Source organism: Tamandua tetradactyla, chromosome 20 (assembly GCF_023851605.1).
Source record: "Tamandua tetradactyla isolate mTamTet1 chromosome 20, mTamTet1.pri, whole genome shotgun sequence".
In the NCBI taxonomy this organism is placed as follows: domain Eukaryota; kingdom Metazoa; phylum Chordata; class Mammalia; order Pilosa; family Myrmecophagidae; genus Tamandua; species Tamandua tetradactyla.
The window spans coordinates 55,259,061-55,281,568 of record NC_135346.1 but is presented as its reverse complement, the minus strand read 5'-3'; the positions used below and the strand labels follow the sequence as shown (position 1 = coordinate 55,281,568).

At 47.0% G+C, this 22,508-nt stretch overlaps 1 long non-coding RNA gene across 4 annotated transcripts; it reads left to right on the top strand.

The window, feature by feature from the left end:
- The first annotated feature begins 7,992 nt into the window (after positions 1 to 7,992).
- LOC143664131 (uncharacterized) lies at positions 7,993 to 16,595 on the top strand. 4 transcript variants are annotated; one of them, XR_013166333.1, is made up of 6 exons: positions 7,993 to 8,150; positions 10,815 to 10,950; positions 11,174 to 11,289; positions 11,980 to 12,044; positions 12,450 to 12,488; positions 13,792 to 16,595. It is a non-coding gene; the product is annotated as an uncharacterized LOC143664131 (long non-coding RNA). The 4 variants fall into 4 exon arrangements; XR_013166335.1 differs by lacking the exons at positions 7,993 to 8,150; positions 10,815 to 10,950 and having other exon boundaries at positions 10,957 to 11,289; positions 14,785 to 16,595; XR_013166332.1 differs by lacking the exons at positions 7,993 to 8,150; positions 10,815 to 10,950 and having other exon boundaries at positions 10,957 to 11,289.
- The last annotated feature ends 5,913 nt before the right edge of the window (positions 16,596 to 22,508 follow it).

Genomic DNA, 22,508 nt, shown 5'->3' with positions numbered 1-22,508 from the left:
ACCTAGAGTGAAGGGAGAGACCTTTGGAGTTCCGTTTGATCAGAAAAGGGATATGGTCTTATTTACATTTTTAAAGGACCACTCTGGCTGATATGTTAAGAACATATTTTCAGGGATGTGGGGGAGTGTTTTAAGATAGAAGCAGAGAAAGGCTAGGGAGGTAAAAGAAGAATCAAAAGAGTGGTGTCCCTGAGGCCAGATGAAGAAAGGTTTCAGGAAGGAAAGAGTTATCAACTGTGACAAATGCCATGATAGTCAAAATGGTGACTATTGGATTTAGCAATGGAGCGGCCAACCTGGGGTTGAGGAAAGGACTTGCTGAGTTTGGGGAAGGCCAATGATGACTCTAAACATAAAGCTTCCATATGAAGAGTAAGAGTAAGTTGCTTACTTTTCTAGTATATGCTTCATTCATTTATTCCAGCAGATGTTTATGAAGCACATTTAATAATAAAAATAAAGATGGAATATTCACTGAGTGCATACCATGGGCTGGGCATAAATATCTCAGGCAATACTCCTGCCCGCTGGGAGACCCAACAATTGTACCCTTTTACTTCCTCATCTCAGATGTCACCCAGGCCTCTTGGCCTTGGAAGCCCGAATTCTCCATCAGCATGCTGGCAACACAGCAATGACCAGGGAAGGGGCCCCATCTTTAGGGAGCATCTCTGGCAAGGGACACAGATGCCAAACATGTGACTCCAGGAGCTCTCTGAGTGCTCTGCCTGAAGACCGGGTGACAAAGGGTCATAGGTGAGAGGGCTAAGGTGTGCTCTGGGGAGGAAAAAGACGGAGCCCACCCAGGCCCTGCCCCTGAGATACTCACACAGGATAAACAAGAAGCCAACTTTATTATTCAAAGGGATTTAAACTCTGATGGGGAGGTCTCATGGTGTTTATGTATCCAGAACAAAAGCATTTAATGTTTTAGATCTAAAATAGCAATGGCAATCTAAAATAGCAAATTATCATCATAATTAAGATGATAGCTATCCTTAACTCAGCATTTACCATGTGTGAAGAGCTTCACATTATCTTATGAAATATTTGCAATGCAAGTACTGTTATTATTCTCCTTTTGTAGATGAGGAAACTGAGGCCAAGGGAGATGAGTTCATTTGCCCTAGCAGGTGGTTGGCGACAGGCAGCTCTGCCTGGCTCCCAGGCCATGGTCTTCTAAACCACAGCCCTGCCTGCTTTTGGTCCCTACCTCTACACTGCTGTGCCTTTACCTCCTCTGGAAAGCTGAGCAAACCAGAGTTATACCCAGGGGATCCCATGGGTCAGGTCCTGTCTTCCAACAATGCAGAGCCTTCACCACTGACAAAGACACCTGCAGATTTTAACCCTCTGGTTTCCTCGTCTTCCCTTCCTCACACATAAACTTGTGGCTCCATGATGTGGAAACAGGCAGGGCAGAGGGGACAGGAGCAAGTCCAGCTGTGTAAGGGAAAAGACATCAGCTCTCGCCTGCACTGCTGCAACCATCCCCCTACTGCTTCCTCCACTTCTACTCTCATATTTGGTAATCTACCTGCCACATGGTAGCCAAAGCAATCTGTTAAAAGTGTGAGTTGGCATATGATCTTTTTGTAGTTTCCCACTGCTTTTAGAATAAAAGTTGCACTCCCTAACTTGACCTACAAGGCCCCAAGTGTTGCCACTCTGCCCACCTCTCTCACACCTTCCTTGCCAACTCATCATGACCCAGGCAAGCCGCCTAGATCCTGCTCTCTCATCCACTCTCTGCTCAAATGTCCCTTTTCAGAGCATGGTTTATAGACTACCCACCTCTTCCCATTAACACTCTCTACTATATAACTTTTAGTTAATAACACATCACTACCTGAAGTTATTTTGCTTATTCCTTTGTTCATGAATTTGTTTTCCGTCTCCCTCCTATAGTCTCCTTGGAGACAGGAACCCTGCCCATTTGGTTCATAATTCTTTATCACAGCGCCTATAACCAATGTCCTGCTCATGGTAGGTGCTCAAGAAATATTTTTTGTTTGTTTGTTTTGTTTTTGTGGGGTTTTTTTGCATGAGCAGGCACCAGGAATCGAACCCGGGTCTCTGGCATGGCAGGTGAGAACTCTGCCTGCTGAGCCACCATGGCTTGTCCAAGAGATGTTTTTTTAAATGAATGAGTAAATGAACGAGTTAATAAGTGGATAATGCTGTGGATGTGCCAATCTGTTGGGGTCTATGCTAGACACTGCTTTGAAAGTGAATTTACATTAGAAAGACTATGATGCTTGCAGGCATTCACAGACATTACTTAAAATTTTTTCTTTTCTTTGTTAACTCTAATGCAAAATTGGCAAAGTAACATTTGCACACATTCCATGGGAAGGGAAAGGTGGCTGCCCAATTGACAAAGCAACAGGAGCTCGGAGAATGAGGTTAAAAGCAGGAAAACTCAGAGAAATCTTCCACCAGTTTGTCAGCGCCTGTCTGCCCCGCTTGTCAGTAAAGGTTTCGAGAATTCCAGAACAAGACACCAGCCCTCCCCTCCCCCCAGGTAGAATTAATGACCATGCTTTGAATGCGTGCTCTTTGCCAGGCCCTGATCATCTGAGACTGTCACGAGGAGGAAGAGCGTTTTAGGAGAGAAAGCAGACCCATAAGCCACAATGAAATAACGTTTTCATGAACAAAACCGTCTGCTCAGTGTAGCAAGGTCAGGGATAGAGGCCAAGACTCCTGAATTCAGCTGCTTTGCCAACCCTGGTTGGGACCCAACTGGTGCTTATTTGTCCCCTTCGCTATTCTTATGTCCTTTCTCTTCCCAAGGCAGTCCTAGGTCTGATTTCCTGTCACTCTCTTGTATGTAGGTATGGGTGTGGGTGTGAGTATGTGTGTATGGATGTGTATATGTGTCTGTGATGGCTAATTTCATGTGTCAGCTTGGCTAGGTTAGGGTGTCCAGTCGTTCGGTCAAGCACTGGCCAGCTTGTTAATGTGAGGGGATTTCTTAGATGGGAATTGCATCTATCATCAAATGATTGCATCTACGATCAATAATGGAGATTGCGCCTCAACAGTGCGGGGAGTTTCCTCACCCAATCATTTGGAGGTCTTAAAAGCTAGAACTGAGGATTTCAGAGATCAGAAGAGGAATTTGAACTCAACTTTAGCATTGCTTTTTGCTGGAATTTCCAGCCAGCCGCTTCCCCTGGGGAATTTGGACTAAAGATTTCAGCAACACCTATGTTGGAATTTCCAGCCTGTCCGATGGAATTTGGACTTGCCAGTCCCGTAGTCTCATGAACCAATTCCTTTTAATAAATCTTTCTTTCTCTCTCTCTCATGATATATATATCTCATGATATACAAATATCATGTTAGTTCTGTATCTCTGGAGAGTACTGACTAATACTGTGTTTGAAGAAGAGAGGTATATGTGTATTTTTGTGTTTAGATATGGAAGGTGTGTGTGTGTGTGTGTGTGTGTGTGTGCATGTGTGTTTACATTTAATTATACCTTCTTTGAACTTAGACCTGGGTTCAATTCTTATTGGACTCTGCCACTTATAAACAATGGATAAGTCACTTAAGCTCTCTGAGCCTCTCTTCCTCATTCATAAAAGTGGATAAATAAATAGAAACGCCTCCCTCCTCTGGGATCTGTGAATTAAATGAGAAGATGCCTTTAAGCACTCCAGACGGTGCCTGGCGTGTGGCAGGTGGCAAGCCATATAATCGGTTTTCTCACTTTGGCGAGATGCTTTATGCATTTTCTCACCTCATCCCTGTGAGGTCAGTTTAATGATGCCCAATTTACAGATGAGAAAACTGAGGCTCAGGAAATAAAAGCTCACACATCTGCCAATAGCTGAAGCAGCATTTAAATCCAGGGGCTGCAAAGCACCCCTCCCTCAACTCTCTAAAACTGAAGGGTGGCTTGAGAGTCAGCTGTTGAAGCTGCCGGGGAGACTGTGTTCCAGGCAGATGACACAGTATAACCAAAGGTCTGGAGAAGAGAGTGTGAGTGTGCGTGAGTGTGTGTGTGTGTGTGTGTGTGTGTGTGTGTGTGATGCTGGAGCACAGAGCATAAATGGAGAGGTTAACAGTGATGATTGAGGTTAGAAAGGCAAGCAAGAGCCAGATATCCTTAAAAGTCACACTGAGGAGTTTAGGATTTACCTCAAAGGTTGAGAGGAGGGAAATGAGAACGTCAGCTTTGGTTTTTCGCAAAGTGACTTTTGCATGTCCAGTAAAAATAAATCAGAAGTGACTGTCTTAGTTTGCCAGGCAGTTGTAACAACGTACCACAGCTGCGCTGGCTTAGACAACAGGTATTTATTGCGTCAGGTTGGGCAAGACCAGGCTTTCTCCGCAGTCACATAGTGTGCTGGTGCTGTCTTGCCGGCAATCCAGAACTCAGTCTCTGCCTTTATCACGTGGCCGTCTCTCGCCCCGTCTATTTCCTCTTCATCGGGTTCAATTTCTTCTGCTAATAAGGGCTCCAGTCATGTTGGAGTTTGGCCTCACATTAACTAATAGCATCTTCAAAGATCTTATTTACAAACGTGTTCACATTCTCAGGACCAAGGGTTAAGACTGGGACACGTCTTTGTGGGGGCCATGACTTAATTCATAACAAACTCCAAGGAGGAACCTATGAGAAACAGCAGAGGTCCGGGCTGGGACAACCCTCTGGGAAAGGTGTCCAATGGGGGTAGTGGGGGCCCCAAGGTCCCCAGAAGCCTAGTGGATGCTCATGCTGATCCTAAGAGGTGGGCCAGCTGGGCGGGACAGCCCAGTTGTTCCCTCTCCATCCCTCACTACGTGGAGCCGGTGGGTTCAGTGCTGCAGGCAGGAATTCCAGGAACCCACACCAATGCCAGTGGGGGGCCTGAGTGTGGTGCCCACAAAGCCCTCCTGGAGAAGGGATGTCTCCAGAAGCAGTGCATGTCTTGACTGTTAGGATAGTAGTGCAGGTAACAGATCGGATGTTATTTTGTGCTTTGTGCTTCTCTACTTGTTTTTGTCCAGTGCAAACAGGTAACCCATGCTATAAACAGAAGGTGCATGGAGACACCCTGCCTGCCTGACTTTTGTCTTCTAACAGCCTGAACTTGAGGATAGTACATTGAAGGCGAGAGAGATGGGATATTCCCCAAGATAAGAAAGCACTGGGAAACTGGGCAGTGTCCAGTGGAGGAGACTGAGAGGCACATTCAACTTAGGCACACCTGACCCTGGTGGGAGAAGTACCAGAAACATCCACTTTCTGGGGACCATGCAGGAGGGACAAAGAGATCAACAGTGGCCACAGCAGGAGGGCTGGACTGAAGACACACCTCCAGGTGCCATTCGAGCCTCCTAGAAATCATGCTATCCTAGAGAAGAGGTGTCCCCCCACCTCACTAACACCTGACATTGAATTTCTAGCCACCTCATCAAGATTGACGATTTGGGGTCAGATTTAATTAGGCTTTAAGCAAATGAAATAACAGTCAGGTTCACGGAGTAAGATTCATCCTCCCACAACATTTATTAACAGGACTTAATCATAACACCAAGGCCTTCATTAGAGAAAGTCTGGTTGCTAAGAACAGTCTTTTCCTCAGAGATGTTCACATAAAAAGGGAACTGGTTGTCAAGACCCAGAGCAGTCAGTTTCCCAGACTCTGGCTGTAGGAAGCATGGCGGGCTCGAAGGAACCAAAGCCATCTCTCCATATTCTCTCTGGGGTTGCATGCTCTTTGCCACTGCTTCTCGCTGAACACGCACTCCACTCTCATCTCTGCACACTGGCTTTTCTGCAGGCTTTTCGTTTCTACTCCCCCAGAACTTCAGCCTGCCCAAGATTTTATAGAAGCATGGAGTGATGTGATAAAGACAGAAGTCATGTCTTATCTGTGGAACGTTGCTGCTACATTTGCCATTGCAATAACATTGTAGACAAATTGCAATAAGGTAGACAAATTCCATATCTACATCCCTCATTTTTCCTCAAAATATATCCAAGATATCTGCATTGCTAAGAGGCCCATGCAGGCCGCAGACTTGAAATACAGAAGGGCCTCATGGCAGAGGTAAGCTTGTAGGTTCTCAACCGAGGTCCTTTCAAGTATGCAAAAGCCATATTAAATCCGTTCCCTAAATTCTTTATTTGTTGTGGTAGTTCCAAAAAAAACTTTGTTTTGGGGTTACTAGATCTTATTTGGTATTTCCTACCTGGATTTCAGTATTGAGTATAATGCATTTACATGAACAAAAATAATATGATTTCTTCTACAAATCTTTCAAAAGTGAATGATGAAAAACGTTTTAACTTTTTTTCCAAATTTCATTTTCTTGGAGAACCAGATATAGCTTGTGCACTCATTATCTAACAAGTACAGGGGTTCCTTGAAACCCAGTTTCCGAAATCTGTGAATGGGGATACTCTGCAGGGCTGACATGAGAATGAAATAAGGCGCATAATAGGATGAGTGCTCGACAAGTGTCAGCTGTTCTCCTCCTTATAGCCTCACAGCTAGTGGCTAACTCTACCTGATTCACACAGGCTCTTGGTCTCTTGATTTAAATTCCCCCCAAGATTAATCTGATTGGCAGTGGAGTGTGTTCCATCACGCTCCAATGAGAGGATATAAGTCATCTGACACAAACATGGCCACCTCAGCCAACCATGCGGCTGGCGGCAAGGGGGACTTCAAAAAAAAATTGGGGCCAACAGGTTTTAAATGACAGGTGGCTCCAACCACAAGAGGGTTCTAGAGTCCCAGAGAAGGAAGGTCATGAGCTCATGCGGTCCAGTCACTCCAGTTTTAAATGTTTAGGAACAGAAGCTCTGGGGAATACGGTAACCTGCTTGAGGTCACACAGGGAATTGGAGTCAGAGGCTGCTCCACCAAGCAGGGCTCTTCCGCTCTGCTTCCTGTCCAACGAGGCAGGAGGCCAAGGTGGGAAGGGGAGCCCCTTACTGACCCTCCCATCACACCCCCTTCCAGGCTTGGCCTGAGAGCTTGTGAGTTGGTGGTGTCACAGCCTTGTCCAGTCAACATCCTGCCATTTCAGCCTGCAGGAAGTACGCAACCTGCTGCGGGTCCCATCTCCCACCCAACCAGATTCTGCCTGTTCCTTCTAATTGAGCCAATCCACTTGTCGTGCACATTTCTTCCTCAGCAGATTTGCTCAGCTAGTTCCCTTTATCTGGAGTTGCTCTCCTTCTCTTCCCTGCCTATCTGAATCCCATAGAACCTGCTGAAGTCTCCTCCCTGTGAAAGGGCTTCCCTAATGCACAATGCTCCTGCCATCTCCCTGTTTTCTATGTCTTCTCCTCCCTCCTGCCCCATTAACGGGGTACGTAATCATCCACTGCCTGCTGGTTTTACTCCCCTTCGGAGTTCTCTCTGGTGGTTAGAAAACCACGTCTTCAACATTTTGCAACACACAAAGCACCCAGTGCAGGGTTGGTGCTTGGAAGATGCTCAATAAATGTTTGTTGAATGAATGAAAGAAGTGATAGGGGTGTGAGGGAATGGATAGGTGAATGAGTGGCGTGAATATCTTACTGTCAGTAGGCCCATTCCTGCCCTTCAAAATCCTGTAAGCTGGACTAGCAGCAGCAGCTTTTCTGCCCCTGGGTTTCCTGGGAAAGGGGATGGGTGAGTGTCCCAGCTCAGACGGAATGGCAGCCAGTCACGGAGCACTCACTGGAATGGGATGGGCCAGGTCAGAAACCAGGTGCTGTAGAAAGCATCGTTCAGTAAGTCCCACGATGGCCCTATTATCATTTGGATTTCAACACCAAGGAAATGGGAGGCTCAGAAAGGGAACTGATTGGCTGGGATGAGGCAGGCGCTATGTCCTGGAATGGGGAGCTTTACTGGGCACAGGCTGACTCCAGGGTGGGGCTCTGACCTACTGCCTGGTGCACAGGCTCTCCGTGTGCTGGGCTGCAGGGATGGAAGTGAATAGGACACACCCCTGAGTTCTGGAGCACCTCAGGGTGTGGCGGGCAGGGTATAGGCAGGAGGCCAGCCCCGCACAGAATGCTGGGACAGGCTGAGCAGGGTGCCGTGGCAACATAAAGGAGAATCTCTAATCTAAACCAAGCAGGCGAACTCTCTCTCTGCACAGTAAAATCTCTGCAATCCCTTTGACCTTTAAAACTGGCCCATGAGACAGGCTGAGTAAGGATCATTAAACGTGATTTACAGGATGGCAAACTGGGGGTCAGTGAGGTAGGGGACAGGCCTACCTAAGATCCTACAGAGATCAGATGGGGACCTTACACTCCCAGCCTCCTCTCTGACCGCGGCCCGCTTTCTAATCCCCTACAGAGGAGCCCAGTTCCTGAGGGCCAGCTCTTGTTCCCAAACCTGCCTTTCCTGATCTGGCTGGGCTCCTTCGGTCTATTCCTCCTGCTCAGATGACCTTTCTCCATCCCAAATTGACCAAGGCCCACTTGTTTTGCAGGGCCCAGCCCCGATCTCACCTCCTCTTAAACCCAGGTCTCCTTCATTCTGAATAACCCCCTCCATCGGCCCCAAAGAATCTCTCCCTATATCACATTCCGATTTAATACCTCTTTAACAAATACACGTGCCTGGCTCATCAGAAAGGTTCAGACCTTATTCTCTGAAACAAACTGGCATTCAATAAATTCTGGTGGATCAGAGGTGTGAATGAGTGAATGAATAAGTGAAGGCTGTTCTTGTCGTTGTCGCTGTCACGGGGAGGATCCATTTCAGGTCCCAGTCTGGAGCAAAGGCCCCAGCCTGGAGCAGACGCCTGTGAAATGCCCACTGGCCTGAAATGGCTTGAAGCAATGACGAATTCTAGGTGACGCCCGGCCAACCCAGCCCAGCCTCCTCAATGGGGCAAATGCCAACGACACGAAGTCCCCAGCGGGCACGGCGCCAGGGGGCCGGATTCCTCTCCAGAAAGGAGCAAAGTCTGCGGCCTCGCCCACCCACCGGGCCTGCCAGCTCCGTGGGCTGTGTGCACGCCCAAGCCTCCCGGGCCCACGGTTTGAGGGAGAAAAAGGAAGCAGGGAAAATCAGGTTCAACCTGACGGTGAAGCTGTTCTTTTCCTCAGCACTGGCAGAGCCTCGAGGCCGGGGTTGTAAGGTGGGGCTGGTGGTTAAGGGGCCCTGACTGCTGCTGTCCGGATTCAAATCCTGACCTTGCTGCGAGCTAGCTGCTGGACAAGGCTGCGGTCGCCAAGGCTCAGCTTCCCCACCTGCAGAATGGAATAATAGGTTGTCACACGTTAATCTGCTGAAAAATATTGCCCTGGGATAAATTCTTACATTTGCACAGTGTGACAAGAAAAATAACAAGGAATATGTATATATATATTTGTACTCTCTCTCTCTCTGTGTCTATGTCTCTAAAAACAGACACATTTCTATTTCTCTACATACCTATAATTTCTATCTCTATCCTCTATGTAATCACCATAACGGTTAATTTCATGTGTCAACTTGCTAGGTTATGGGGTCCAGTTGTTCGGTCAAGCAAGCACTGGCCTGATTTTTACTGTACAAGTACTTCCTAGGATTTAAATCATTAGTTCCTTGATTGCATCTATAACTGATTGCATCTACAATCAACAAAGGAGATTGTCTTTAGCAATGAGAAGAATCTCCTTATCCAATCAGTTGGTAGCCCTGAAGGGAGAACTGAGAATTTCAGCAGTCAGGGGGTGGTTGAGGGGAGGAAGAATTTCTGTCTCTACTTTGGCCAGCCAGCCTCTCCTGGAGATTTCATCACCACCTCCATCCAGTTTCCAGCTTGCGGCATGCATGTGGAATTCAGATTTGCCAATCCCCACAGCTGCGTGAGCCAATTCCTATAGTAAATCTCTTCCCATTCGCTATCCTGTTGTTGTTCTAGAAAACCCTAATAGGATCTATTTCTATTTCTGTTGTTCTAGAAAACCCTAATAGGATCGCTATAACAGGTTGTCAATAGTCCTCCTTTAAGATCTGGCCTTTGTTTGAGATGATATCCTTCCTCTCTTTTTCATCTTATGGAGATGAAAGGGTTAAGGGCCTTGGGGCATGCTGTTCCCCCTGGCTGGACTCCTACCCCCACCCCCACCCCACCTACACACCCAGATCCTGGACCCTAGCAAGGCTCCCTTACCAGCCTCAGAATGTGACTTAAATGTTTCCTTCTCCAGGCTGCCTTCCCTGCTCACCCTATTTAAAACTACAACCTGCCCCTGCTACGCCCTCTGTCTGTACCCTGTCCTGCTTTTCTTCTATAGAACTAAGTCCCACCTGATCTATTATTTACTTCTTGTTCTTGTTCGTTGTGTCTCCCCACGAAGGGAAGGATTTGTGTCAGTCTTGTTGAGGGCTGTATCCCTGAAAAAAAGTGCCCAGCCCGTAAGAGTTCCCCTTTAAATCTTTCTCTAACGAACAATCAATATTCTAATGAATATTTTCTAATGTCTCTCTTTGGCAAAAATAAAAAGTGAGCAACTCTATGGGAAGCTCCCCAAATTGAACTGGAAAGGAGGGGATTTCCTAGTCTATGAAATCCTTAAATCAGGTCATGGCAGGTGGCATGCCATTATTAACTAAATGTTTATAGTAAATTCCCTCCTCATCCTCTGTAAACCTTCTCCCCCCACCCCCTGTCCCCACTTGTAACCCTGTCCCTCCTCCCTGCCCTTTTCTCCCCGGTCCCCTCCTCTGGCCTTATCTGTTCTTCCCAGGGCTGTCCCTGAGCCCTGCAGAACTCACAGGCTAGTGCCAGCCTCGCCCTACACTAGGTCAGAAACCCTCTGTCCTCTTGATTTGCCTGATTCACTTTTCTTTTTTTCCCAACCATCCTGATTATAGACCTGACCCAAGGGACCACGTCGTGCTGTACACAAGCCAAAAGAAGAGCTGGCCTGCCCAGGACACCTGTACCAGCAAGCCTGGCCAAGATTCGATTACTTTTCTGATCCCAGGACACACATGGAACAAATAAGAGGTTTCACTTGTTTGTTTTGTTTTTGAAGTTCCAGGCCTGCTGTTTAGGGAGGTAAATGTGATAAAGGTGGAGCTGCTGGGGCTGCTGGGCAGGAGGCAGGGAGGCCTGGGGCAGCTATGACAACCTCAACTGGCCTTGGAGAGGGCAGGCTTAGCTTTAGGACCCAGGATTAGAAACAGAAGGAAGTTCCGAGATGGAGTAGATGGACCTTGCCATTTTGCAGATTGGGAGACTGAGGTCCAGGGCGGTTGCGGAACTTACGCAAGATTTCACGTGGAAATAGGAGAACCAAGAACCTGATTGTTTTCCCTAACTCCCTGTCCAGCACCTGGGCGAGAGGTGAGTGAGCAGGACTCCAACTCCGGTCCTGAAGGGAAGAGTTTCTGAGGACAAGGGGAGGTGCCCGAGGGAATCTGTATATCTCCCCTCCAGGTGACCCTTCCGGTCCCCAGAACCCAGGTGTTTTCTGTCTAAACGCCCCAGCCCACTTCAGGGGCCTCAACAAGGCCCCTCCTCCAACTCCACTTTCCCCTAGGATGGGCCTTCACGGACTCCCCTCGCTCTCTGCAGGGCTGGGGGGAGAACTCGGACGTGTAGGCTGGGCATCTGGATTATCTGCTAGGAGGCCCCTCCCAGCACGGAAAACGAGAATCAGGAGAGGTGCTCCCACATGGTGTGACTCTCCAAGGGCTCTTACAAGTCACAAAGGTCCTCCAGATCATAAGAAGCTGTGCTTGTCACTTTCAGAGATTAAAGCATATTTTCATTTAACAGTTTGTTAGCTTGATGTTGTAACTTTTGAAATAGACATTGGATTTGTGGACTTCCCCTTGCACTCTTGCCCCAGAGCCCATCTAGGCTGAACCTGCCTTCCCAGATGCCCCCTATTACACAGTGCAGCCTCCAGAGCCGTCTACTGGGGAGACTCGGCGGAGAGACAGGGAGCTGGGAGAGGCTGGGAGGGAGCATGACAGCCTCCAGGTGCTTTACACGCAGAATCCTGGGGTTGGCCTCACATCACTTTTTCAGCTGGAGAAACTCAAGCTCACCAATATTCCGGCCACGCTCACAGAGCTAGGAACAGACTGGCAAAGGTATCTTTCCTTCTGTAAAAGGGCAAGTGAATTTTTATTTATTTATTTATTTATTTTTAACATGGGCAGGCACCAGGAATCAAACCCGGGTCCTCTGGCATGGCAGGCAGGCATCCTTGCCTGCTGAGCCACCGTGGCCCGCCTGCAAGTTAATTTTGAAACGGCAGAAGCAGAGGACAGGGAGAGATGTTTCTGGCTTTCCTGGGATGGGAGGTGCGGGGCTGCCTGGCTGCTTGGCCGGGCCAGGTGGAGCGGGCAGGCGCTGCTGGGCGCAAGTTTCCATCCCACCTTCTTGGGAAGGAGCCTGAACTAGGGGCGGGGAGGGGGGTGCTCAGATGTGCCTGAGGATACGAGGGATTGGGATATGATTTCCCAGGAAGTCTGATTTCCCTTTTTCTTTCACAGGGAGCCATGAATCCTCGCTGAGATGATTTCCTACATAAGGTACAGCCTCACTCAGCACCAGCTTCTGTTTGTTTTCCATGAAAAGATCTGAGCCAAAGGGCTCTATCAGACCCAACTTTCCCCTATTTAGGATATCTGAGCGCTGGTCCTGTCTGCTTCTTCAGTTTCATCTCTCCCTACTCTCCTCTTTCATGGTTTGGGCTCTTTCTGTCTGAAATACCCTTTCCTTTCTCCCTTCATCCCATTAGCTCCTCACCCTTTAGATGCCAGCTCAGCTCCAGATTTCCCTGACCCTTCTCCCTTACCCCCAGGCTATGTCCTCTCCACCTCATATGTGCTCCCCAAGCCCCGTGGGCCTCCTCCTATAAAGAAATTCAGAGCACTAGGGGCTAACTGCTACCTGTCTCCTTTAACAATGGCGAGCTCCTTTAACAATGGCGAGCTCCTTGAGGGCAGGGATTGGGTTTGATTCCTGTCTGGGTCCCCGCCTGCAGCTCTGGACTTGGCATGTAGTAGGTTCTTAGAAAAGGTCTGGTGAGGGCAAACAGTTTCCTCTCTCAAAGGTTTTTCTCTAATCATGATCTCATTTACTATTTGCATACCCGGGAACCAGGACTCTCTGGGACAGCTATTATTAGCCCCATTTGATCACTGTGGAGGCTGAGAAGCACTTGACCAAGGTCTCAGGCTACTCATGCCCACACCCCATGCCCAGTCTCCTGGGCTCCTCACTTCTGGCCATCTGTGATGCTATCCTGGCCTTCTTTTCTCTGCAAGGTGGCGACAGGGCAGCCAGGGTGGCACTCGCTTCAGGATGTCTACCCAAAGGGCAGAGCAGGAGGTATTTGGCAGTTTTCTCAACAGTGGCCAGAATTTGTCCTGGGGAGAGAAGAAAGCCTGAAATGGGGGTACTGGGATGAAACAGGAAACCCTCTCCCAGGGATCCAGGGACCCACCAACACAGTGCTGGGGAGGAGGGGAAAGTCGGTTGCAAAACCCTGTGTATATATATGTGTGTGCATGTGACAGTGTCACTGCTGAGTCACCCTGAAGGATGTGTTGTCTGCTGGAGACCAAAGTCAGGAGCTGCAAGCTCAGAACTACCTGGTTACTGCTGTCAAGGTTGATTCCGGGGCTTTCCACAGCCTATCATTCTTTTGACCCTACTAATCTTCTGCAGTGGACTCCTGGGATTTTTCTTTGCCTGGCATACCCCCCACCTCCTCCTTTGGTAAGGGCACCCCAGTTTTCCTTTGGAGATTCCCTTTCCCAAGCTCAGCCTCTACAGTTAAACTGGAGACAACAGAATCTCTCCATTCTCCCTCCCTTCCCACCCAACCAGACTCAGCCAATGAGAGCATTCTCACATACCCATGGTTGCCTCCAGGATGGTCACATGGCCAAGGCTCAACTGTATTTGCCTCCAGGATGGTCACATGATCCAGACTTAGCCAATGAGAACATTCTCATATGCCCACAGTTGCCTCCAGGATGATCACATGATCCCTGGCTCAGCCAATGAGAGAATTCTCACATGCCCACAGTTGCCTCCAGGATGGTCACATGGTCAAAGCTCAACTGTATTTGCCTCCAGGATGGTCACATGATCCCAGGCTCAGCCAATGAGAGAATTCTCACATGCCCACAGTTGCCTCCAGGATGAGAACCTGACCCAAGCTGGGCAAATAAGACTCAGTTCCAAGGTTCTTGTCAGAAATGCTGAGGAAGAGGCACCCTTATTTCCTACTGGGATTGCTAGTTTGAAAATATCTCAGTCAGGAGTAGGTGAGTCTTCTGCGTGCACAAGTGGCTATGTGAGAATGAGGCCACCCCAAAGGAAAGCAGGACCAAGAGATGGTGCAAGAAGAAAAGCCAGTATTCACTCATGGCTGAAACTCAAAATCTACCTCTGAACTTTTCAGCTGTGTGGACTAAGTTTCCTTTTTGCCAAAACATGTTTTAAAGTTGGGTTTCTGTCATTTGCCAACAAAAATATTATGATTAATATGACCTGGATAATATTTATTCTATCTTTCCTCTCTGTGCACACTTTCTGTGCCCTAGTTTAGGGCTTGTCATAGGTCTTGGATTATTGTGCTGGAGTACCGACTAGTAATGACAGTAGGCTAATAGGAGCAGTTGGGTAACTGCCACTTACATATGCTTCATATTACTACAGTAACCTTCCAAGTTGACATCCACATCTTACTGATGAAGAGAACGAGGGTCAGAGAGATAAGAGACTAGTATACAGTAGGGAGCAGAACTAAGACTTGGACTGAGATCATCTGACTTAAAATTATGCTCTTTGGCCCCATTTCATTGCTTTGCCCAGCTCTTTTTAACTATAGGTGCTGCTGCTACCCAATTTCACTCACCATCTGGAGGGCAAGCCGGCTGTGAACAAGCCACCAAAATATCATGAGATCAGGCTACAACCAAGAAAGCACCAAACACCATGGAGCAGCACCATGGGAGCAATTTATTTTGCCTGGGGACATGGGAAAAGCCATATTGGGAGATAATCTGTGCAATGGGCTTTAAAGGAATGGCAGCTCTCATCAGGGAGGGATGGTAAGGGAATGGCATCTCTGGTAGAATGGAACAGCATGTGCTGTGGTGCAGAGGCATAAGAAATCTGGCATATTCCAGGAAGAAAGTGTGCCTGGGTGACAATGTAAGATAAGAAAAGGAAGAAGGGAGAAGGGAAGGGCTTAGCCTGAGGACATTTTATTGTAAAGGACAATAAAAGAAGAAAATCAACCACTAGCTGTTGGAAATCACTTTTTCTGCCCTTTTACCCAAGTGTTGCTAGTTGGCCTGGAAGAAATTTGCTTCCCCACTTCACGACTTCTTTTGGGAGAAGAAGAATTAATTACGAACAAGATAAAGAAATGTCTAAAGCTGGGACTTGAGCAAAGAAAGGTGACTGGGGAGGAGGGGTCAGGTCAAGGAAAGGGCAGGTCAGTAGCTAAACTCAATACAAACTTCCTGGTTGGACCCTGAGCTGGACCCTGGAGATAGCAAGATCAATAGGGCAGGGCTTCTGGCACCAGGGGTCGTCATGTTGAAGACGCATGAGGAGCTGGGTCAAGACAATAGGACCAGCTGAGTCATGTGGTGGAGGAAAGCCCCAAGGTCTGCGGGAGTGCTGGGAGTACCTACCCTAGCCTGCAAACTTGGAGTGGGCTGTAAAGGAGGTGACCCTGGAGCTGGGCCTTTAAGGATCAATAGGAGTTTGCTCTATAAATAATGAAGGGCACATACTTCCCCGTATCCCCCCCCTTTCATGAAAATTGAGCATTGAAATGATTAGTCCAAAGTCTGTCCTTTTTGCTGAGCCCCATGGGGGAAGAAACCGTTAGGTTTGTTGATGCATGCCCTATACCTAAAATCATGCCTGGCAAAGAACAGATGCTCAATAGTGTGTGTTGTGCACATGAAAGGACAGTCAGAAGAGGGAACAAGGGTGAAAGAAAGAACAAATAATGCATTTTGGTACAAAGTGGGTGGAACAGACAAAGTCCAGGTCAGAAATGGCCTTGATTGCCCATCTGAGTAGTTTGGACTTTAGCCTCTAAAAGGAGAAGGACATGAGCAAACTCACATGCACTCACTTATTCAGCAAATATTTATTGAGTACCTACTATGTTCCAGGTGCTATATCAGATCTTAAGAACCAGATCAGCTCCTTCCCCAAGTGGGAAAACATGCAACAAAATAAAAGATGGATATGGGGCTAAGAAGTGAGGCAGGAGAAGGGGAGGCTCTGCATTAGAGGCAGAAGGCAGCAGAAAGGACTGTGTTCAGCTGCAGGGAACACAGAACCTGATTCACAGTGGCACAGCACGTAGGTGCTTATTTATAACTTGCAACAGGACGTCCAAAGAGTAAGCACTCCAGGGCTGGATGGCAACTCAGCACTGACATCAATAAATCAGGTTTGCTGTCTTCTTGGTCCACCCCTTTAGTATGATCTCTGATGCTTTAACTTTTTTAACAAAAAGAATGAATTCATGCATCTTATGTTTGCTTAAAATTTATAATAAAAAGCACCTGGGTTGATACCTTGCTGACATGTAAATTTCTCCATCCAGAAAATTTCAGTAATGTCCCATGCTCACAGAAATTACTTTTATTCATTTTCTGGGGTGGAAACATAGAAAAAGAGCCAAAGCCACATCTGGGTTTATGTAGTGTGTTATTGGGTGACACTCAGAAGTGGGTGGGTGGAGGGGGGTGTTGGGGGAGGGTACAAGATGTTCAATGCCTGTACTGAACAAATTTGTTGGAAGCAGGTGTTCAGAGCCAGAAATCTCTATGAAGAGCTGGATCAGGCTTCTTAAACTTCATCGATTGAGGGATGCAGGGCAAGCTTATCTAGATCTGCAGGGGCAAGCTGGCTGCAGCTGACACTTGGTGTACAAAAGGATCATCCTGGCGCAGTGTAGAAGGCAGATTTGTGGAGAAAAGTCTGGAAGCCAGGAAGCTACAGAGGGGCCAGCAAAATAGTCCTGGGAGACATGGAGAGGCGAGGGTGGCTTTGAATAGCTACTGGGGTAGAATACCGTGACCGTGGCAGTGAAATACAGAACTGAATGATGGGTGAAATGCAGCTATGAGAATTGGCAAACCACTCTCACATCACCAACAATGTCAGGCTTCCCCATCGGAGAGTTGCAAACACTGAGATGGGTTTTGGGGCTCTTGAGATGCTAAGAGGTTCCTGAAGTCCGTCAGCCCTTTCTATATTGGTGGTACCAGCCAATCGAGGAATGCACTGAAGTACTGGAAACCAATGACAAACCCGTTAAAAAACAAAAGCATAGGCAGCAGATCTGCATTTTGGGGAATGAAGACTAAGCATCCCAGGTCCCGCCCCTCTAACACTTGAGTTGGTCTCTGGTTGGTGGAGACACGGTTGAGAAGTGGAACAAGTTGCATTAAAATGCTTCAGTTTATAATTATCATCTCTTCAGCAAGGCGGGGAGACTGAGTAGCTCCAGAAAGATTCCTTTCCAATAGATTTTTAAAATATTTTTGCCTGGACAGGCACCGGGAATAGAACCCTGGTCTCCGGCACAGAAGGCAAGAATTCTGCCACTGAGCCACCATTGTACCACCCTCCAATAGATTCTTAATGCATTTATTTTTGTTGAATGCAGTTAGTTAAACTGAATTCAGTTAATCAAATATTCTGCTCTTCCTGGGCCAACCACTATTTTAAGTAGTGGGGAACAAAACAGAAAAAATTCCTCCCCTCACAGAAGTTGTATTTCCAGTAGAAGAAGACATCCCAGACCCAAAATAAATAAGTAATTTCCATATAGTATGCTAGTTACTTCCTTTTGTTTTTCTGTGTGATGCAATACTGCTATGAACATCTCAGAACTAAATGTTGTGCACATACATCCTTCATTGCATACTTCATCCATAACTTAGGTTGCTTGCTTCTTCTCGAACCATAACGTCAAAAGGAGATCTGGTTCGAACACGGGCTAGTCAATCAGCAATAGGGAAAGTTCTGGTCATCTGCTGCCCTGATGTTTCTCATTCAAGCATTTGGGAGAATTCAAGATGGGAGCATTGAAGCACCAAAGGGGAAGTGTTCAATGATCGGTCCACTGGGAAACAAGACCTAGGTGTCCCAAGTCACAGGCTGAGGTGGTATTCATTCCCCACTGCCTGCCCACAGGACTGCCTGTTCTGTGATGCCCCAGATGAAGCCGGTGGCATGTGGGCAGATGGGCTCATGTCTTACAGTAAAGATATTATTAAATATATAGATCTTGGGCGGGCAATTGTGGCTCAGTGGCAGAGTTCTGGTCTGCCATGCGGGAAACTTGAGTTCACTTCCTGGTGCCTGCTTATGCAAAAAAAAAAAAAAAATATATATATATATATATATATATATCTTATTAGATGACAGAGCACTTTCACATTTGTCATCTCACTTGATGTTTCACATAGGGTAGCTTTATTTCACAAATAAAATTATGGGATACCTAGTTAAATTTGAATGCAGTATTTTGGACATCCTTATACTAAACAAAAAAATCGCTGTTTATCTGAAATTGAAATGTATTCGGGGGGTCCTATATTTTCTTTGACAACCCTAACTCTACAGCCCTTGGGGGCAGGCAATAATAGTATCTCCAAAGGATCATTAAATTGAGGCTCAGAAAGCAAATTGCTTGGGGGGGGGTGACAGAACAGTACCCTTCCCCTTTTTACCGGTCCCCCAAGGAGAATGCTCGCCCCTGGGTGGCAGCCTCAAGGTGTCAAGAATGTGCTGGGCGAAATCTGTGCATCTCTAGCTACAAGGGGCAAAAACGTAAGGTCACCTGTGATTGCTGAGTTTATGACTCTGCGTGGTGGCCTCTGCCCCCTTCGCTGTAGCGAGCAGGGGAAGGAGGGTTTTGGCTGTAAACTGCGATTTGTTCTGAGTCAGTCCACTGTACCAGGGTCTTGGCCCCCCAGCCAGCCAGGCTGGAGAGGCAGGAAACCATCTGGAGCGGCGTGCTGAGTCACAGAGCCCATCGAAAAACAAGAACATCATGAGGCAGAGGCGGGGGGTGGGGAGCCACCTCCCTCGAGAGCGAAGTGGGCACCCGAAATAGAAGCTGCCGCTGACAGAAGCTCCCAGGTGCCACAGATCACCACGCAACTGCAATTTCATCCCTATTAAGCGCCTGCTGAATGCAGGGCTCTATTCTGTGACTAAATAGGTTGGTGAAGCAGCTGACTTTTTGTTTTTTCTATTTTTGAGCAGACCTCAGTTCAAACCCCGGCTCATCCTTTTCACTTCCTCCTTGTCTGCCTTTGGGCAGTTTGCTTAGACTTTATGAGCCTGTTTTCTCTTCACCCGGGGTAATCATCCCTATCTCGTTAAGATGGTGGGAGAATGAAATGAAAGGACATTTTTAAAAAGTTTCTTGCATAGGCCTAGCACATAGTAGGTGGTCAACCCATGACGAATGTGTTATGATGGGGATATAAAAACATCTTCCTGTCAGGTAGGTGTGGGATTACATTGGATGACACATCACGCTCAAGCAAGTACTGGGCCCAGCTCATAGTAGGATTTCAGTTGGTAAAAGGACTCCTTTTTCCTCCTTCCCCTAGATATTGGAACAACTGGTTCTTGTCCCCAGGATTCTGGTTAGGAAATGCACAATTAATGGTTACATCCATTTGTTCCATTTCACGAACATTTCTTTGAACATTAAACATGTTACTGGCTCAGCCTTTTTAAAGGTACAAAAATCACAAGATAAATATTCATATTTTTTTGTTGTTTTTTAGCACTTGCTCTATGCCAAGATCAGGGCTAAGCACTTTTCATGTACTGATTCTCAGAGCCGCACTTGTAAATAGGTACTATTTTAATCCCAGTCTTACAGATGGAGAAACTGAGGTTCAGAAGGGTTAAATACATTGCCCAAATGCACAGAGCTAGTAGGTGGCAGAGTCGAGACTCAATCCTAAACCCTGGTTGTCCCAGAGGTCCTGATTATCACATTATGAGCTCTCAGAGGGAAGAGCCACTCAGATGAAGATTTAAGTTTATGCATGGACAAGGCTAGGAAACCAGCACAAGACAGTGAGACAATGGTTCAATACAAGAGGAGAGGTTGGTGATGAGGGTGACAGGAGTTCTGAGCTGGGAAGGGATCCCTAAAGGTTGCACAGTGGAAGGGGCTTTCTAGAAGGGGAAGGGGGATAGAGTGGGAGTAGCACAAGACCTTGAAAAATAAACTGGAGCAGAATATAGAGGAAAGGCTGGTTGAAAAAAGGTACAGAGGCTGGAGTTGGCCAGGGATTGGGATTGAGGCTTCAGTGAGAGTCCAGCTGGCTAAGCCCAGAGCACATTTTGGAGAACACAAGGAGGAAGCTGAGGTAGGCAAAGTCTGGCTGAGGAAGGCTCTTACTGGTTTGCAGAATGATAAACTCCTCAGCCCAGAGGAAGTGGCTTCTAGCCTTGGTTAGGCACTGCTTCGAGGATTCCCACACATCATACGTTGGGCCTGCCCAGCAGTGCCGAGGTTGGACTTGTTATTGAAAAGGGGGATGGCTTGGGCACAGTAAGTGGGTATGACTCATCTTGCCCAGTGGCCTCAATCTTGGCTCCCCTAGGTAAGAGGAGATAATGGCATTTCCATCACCCTTAGGGGATTTCACTAAGAAGGCCAGAAGCTAAGGGCTGCTACAGCAGACCCAGAGCTGATACAACCCTTCTGCAGGCCAGCATATAGATCAAGAAGTTTTAAACTATGCACGCTCTTTGATACCACAATTTCAGTACTAGGAACTGATCATAGAGACACAGTCACGGAAGTGTGCAAAACCGTGTCGGAAAAAGGATGGGCTCTAGCATTGAATACGAAGACGAGAATCAGAAATGCCCCAACTAGCCAATGATAGGCGCTTGGTTAAAAATTATGGTACATTCATAGAATGGAAGACTATACCGCCATTAAAAGTAAATATGGGGGGGAAATTTAGGTTTCAAAACATGAAATGCGTTATGTTCCCAGCTTGTAAGTCCATTCATCGAAAACCACAGAAACCTATTTTCTCTCAGTTCTGGAGGCCAGAAGTCTAAAAGCTGCAGGGAAGAATCCATTCCTTATCTTTCTCCATGCCATCCATATTCCTGACTTCTCGTGGTGGCAGGCCATCCTTGGCGTTTCTTGGCTTGTGGTGGCATGCCCCAACCTCGGCCTCCATCATGGTCGTCTCCCCTCTATCTGTGTCCCTTCTCCAGTCGTACTGAGTTACAGTCCATTTCAGTCAGTTTGTCCTTATTAAACAAATCACCTCTTCCAAGACTCTATTTCCACGTAAGTTTACAGGATTGGAGGTGAGGACACAGTTTAACCCCTGGCCATGAAAAGAACTTGCTTTCAGGAAAATGCCATTCTTAAGAGGTGGTCCCAGGAGCTCTGTAAAATGGAACTTCCATCTGTGCTCTCACCTCCATGAAGGGTAATGATGGGGGGCAGGCTCTGGGGCCGGACTCTGCCTCTCCCATTTACTAGCTCTAATCCTGGGCTAGTTACTCAGCCTCAGTTTTCAGGTCTGCAAAGTGGGAGCAATAATAGTACTTGCCACCTAGGGTTGAGATTAGGACTGAATGACTGAATGACACAAAATGTTTGAAGAGGTCTTAGCACATAGCAAGTGTTCTATAAGTAAATATAAATAAAGGCATCTCTAACATTAGCAATATAAGACTGGTGAAAGGAAAAAGCATTTGAAGTATGTAGCATGGACCTCAATAGATGGTAGTTGCTCTTACTATCTTTCTACCACCATCATTGCTGTTATTACTACTTTGGTACTTTTTTCTGACAGGTAGCACACATGAATGCACTGTGCATCCTTTTGTTTAGAGAGGAGACACCCTTACCTTCCAGGGGGATCCTTTCCCAAGTAAAAACGGTGGATCTGCTCTCTCTCATCCAAGTTCATGTGGGAGAACTTCCTGGCATTTCCCAATATCTCAGTCTCGAATTCATTTAAGGAGCCACCTATTAAATTTTCCTGATGTGTGGGTAGCGCCCACCCTGGTGAGCAGCTCTGGGGTCTGGGGTCACTGTACCTCCGACCTCCACTCCTGTTCCCAAACCTCAATTCCTTGAGGCTCACCACAGTCTTGCTGTAATCCCACACACTTGCCCTAGTCTTCCTGTCGTTGTTTTTCCTTAACCTCTCTCTCATTTAAAACTTAAATGAGTTCATTTGAGAAGGAAACTTATTCACTACCACAAATGGAAAACCAATACCGCCTGTCACAAATAGAAACTGGCTGTAAAAATAAGTACCATGAAAATTAAACAAAATTATTGGGTTCTTGAGGACTAGAGTTACCTGTTGAAGGTTCTGGGCTTGAGACCTGTTTGATTCCCATTTAAAAGGGAGATTTGGAGAGGTGTTAATGTTTCTGAGCAGTTAAAGGCCTACTGGTTCTGAAACGAGATTGTTGTCCCCTTTGGTGTAGTAAGGATCGAAAGAGACTTTCAACAGGAAAAGTTTCCTACTACAGGATTCAGTGTT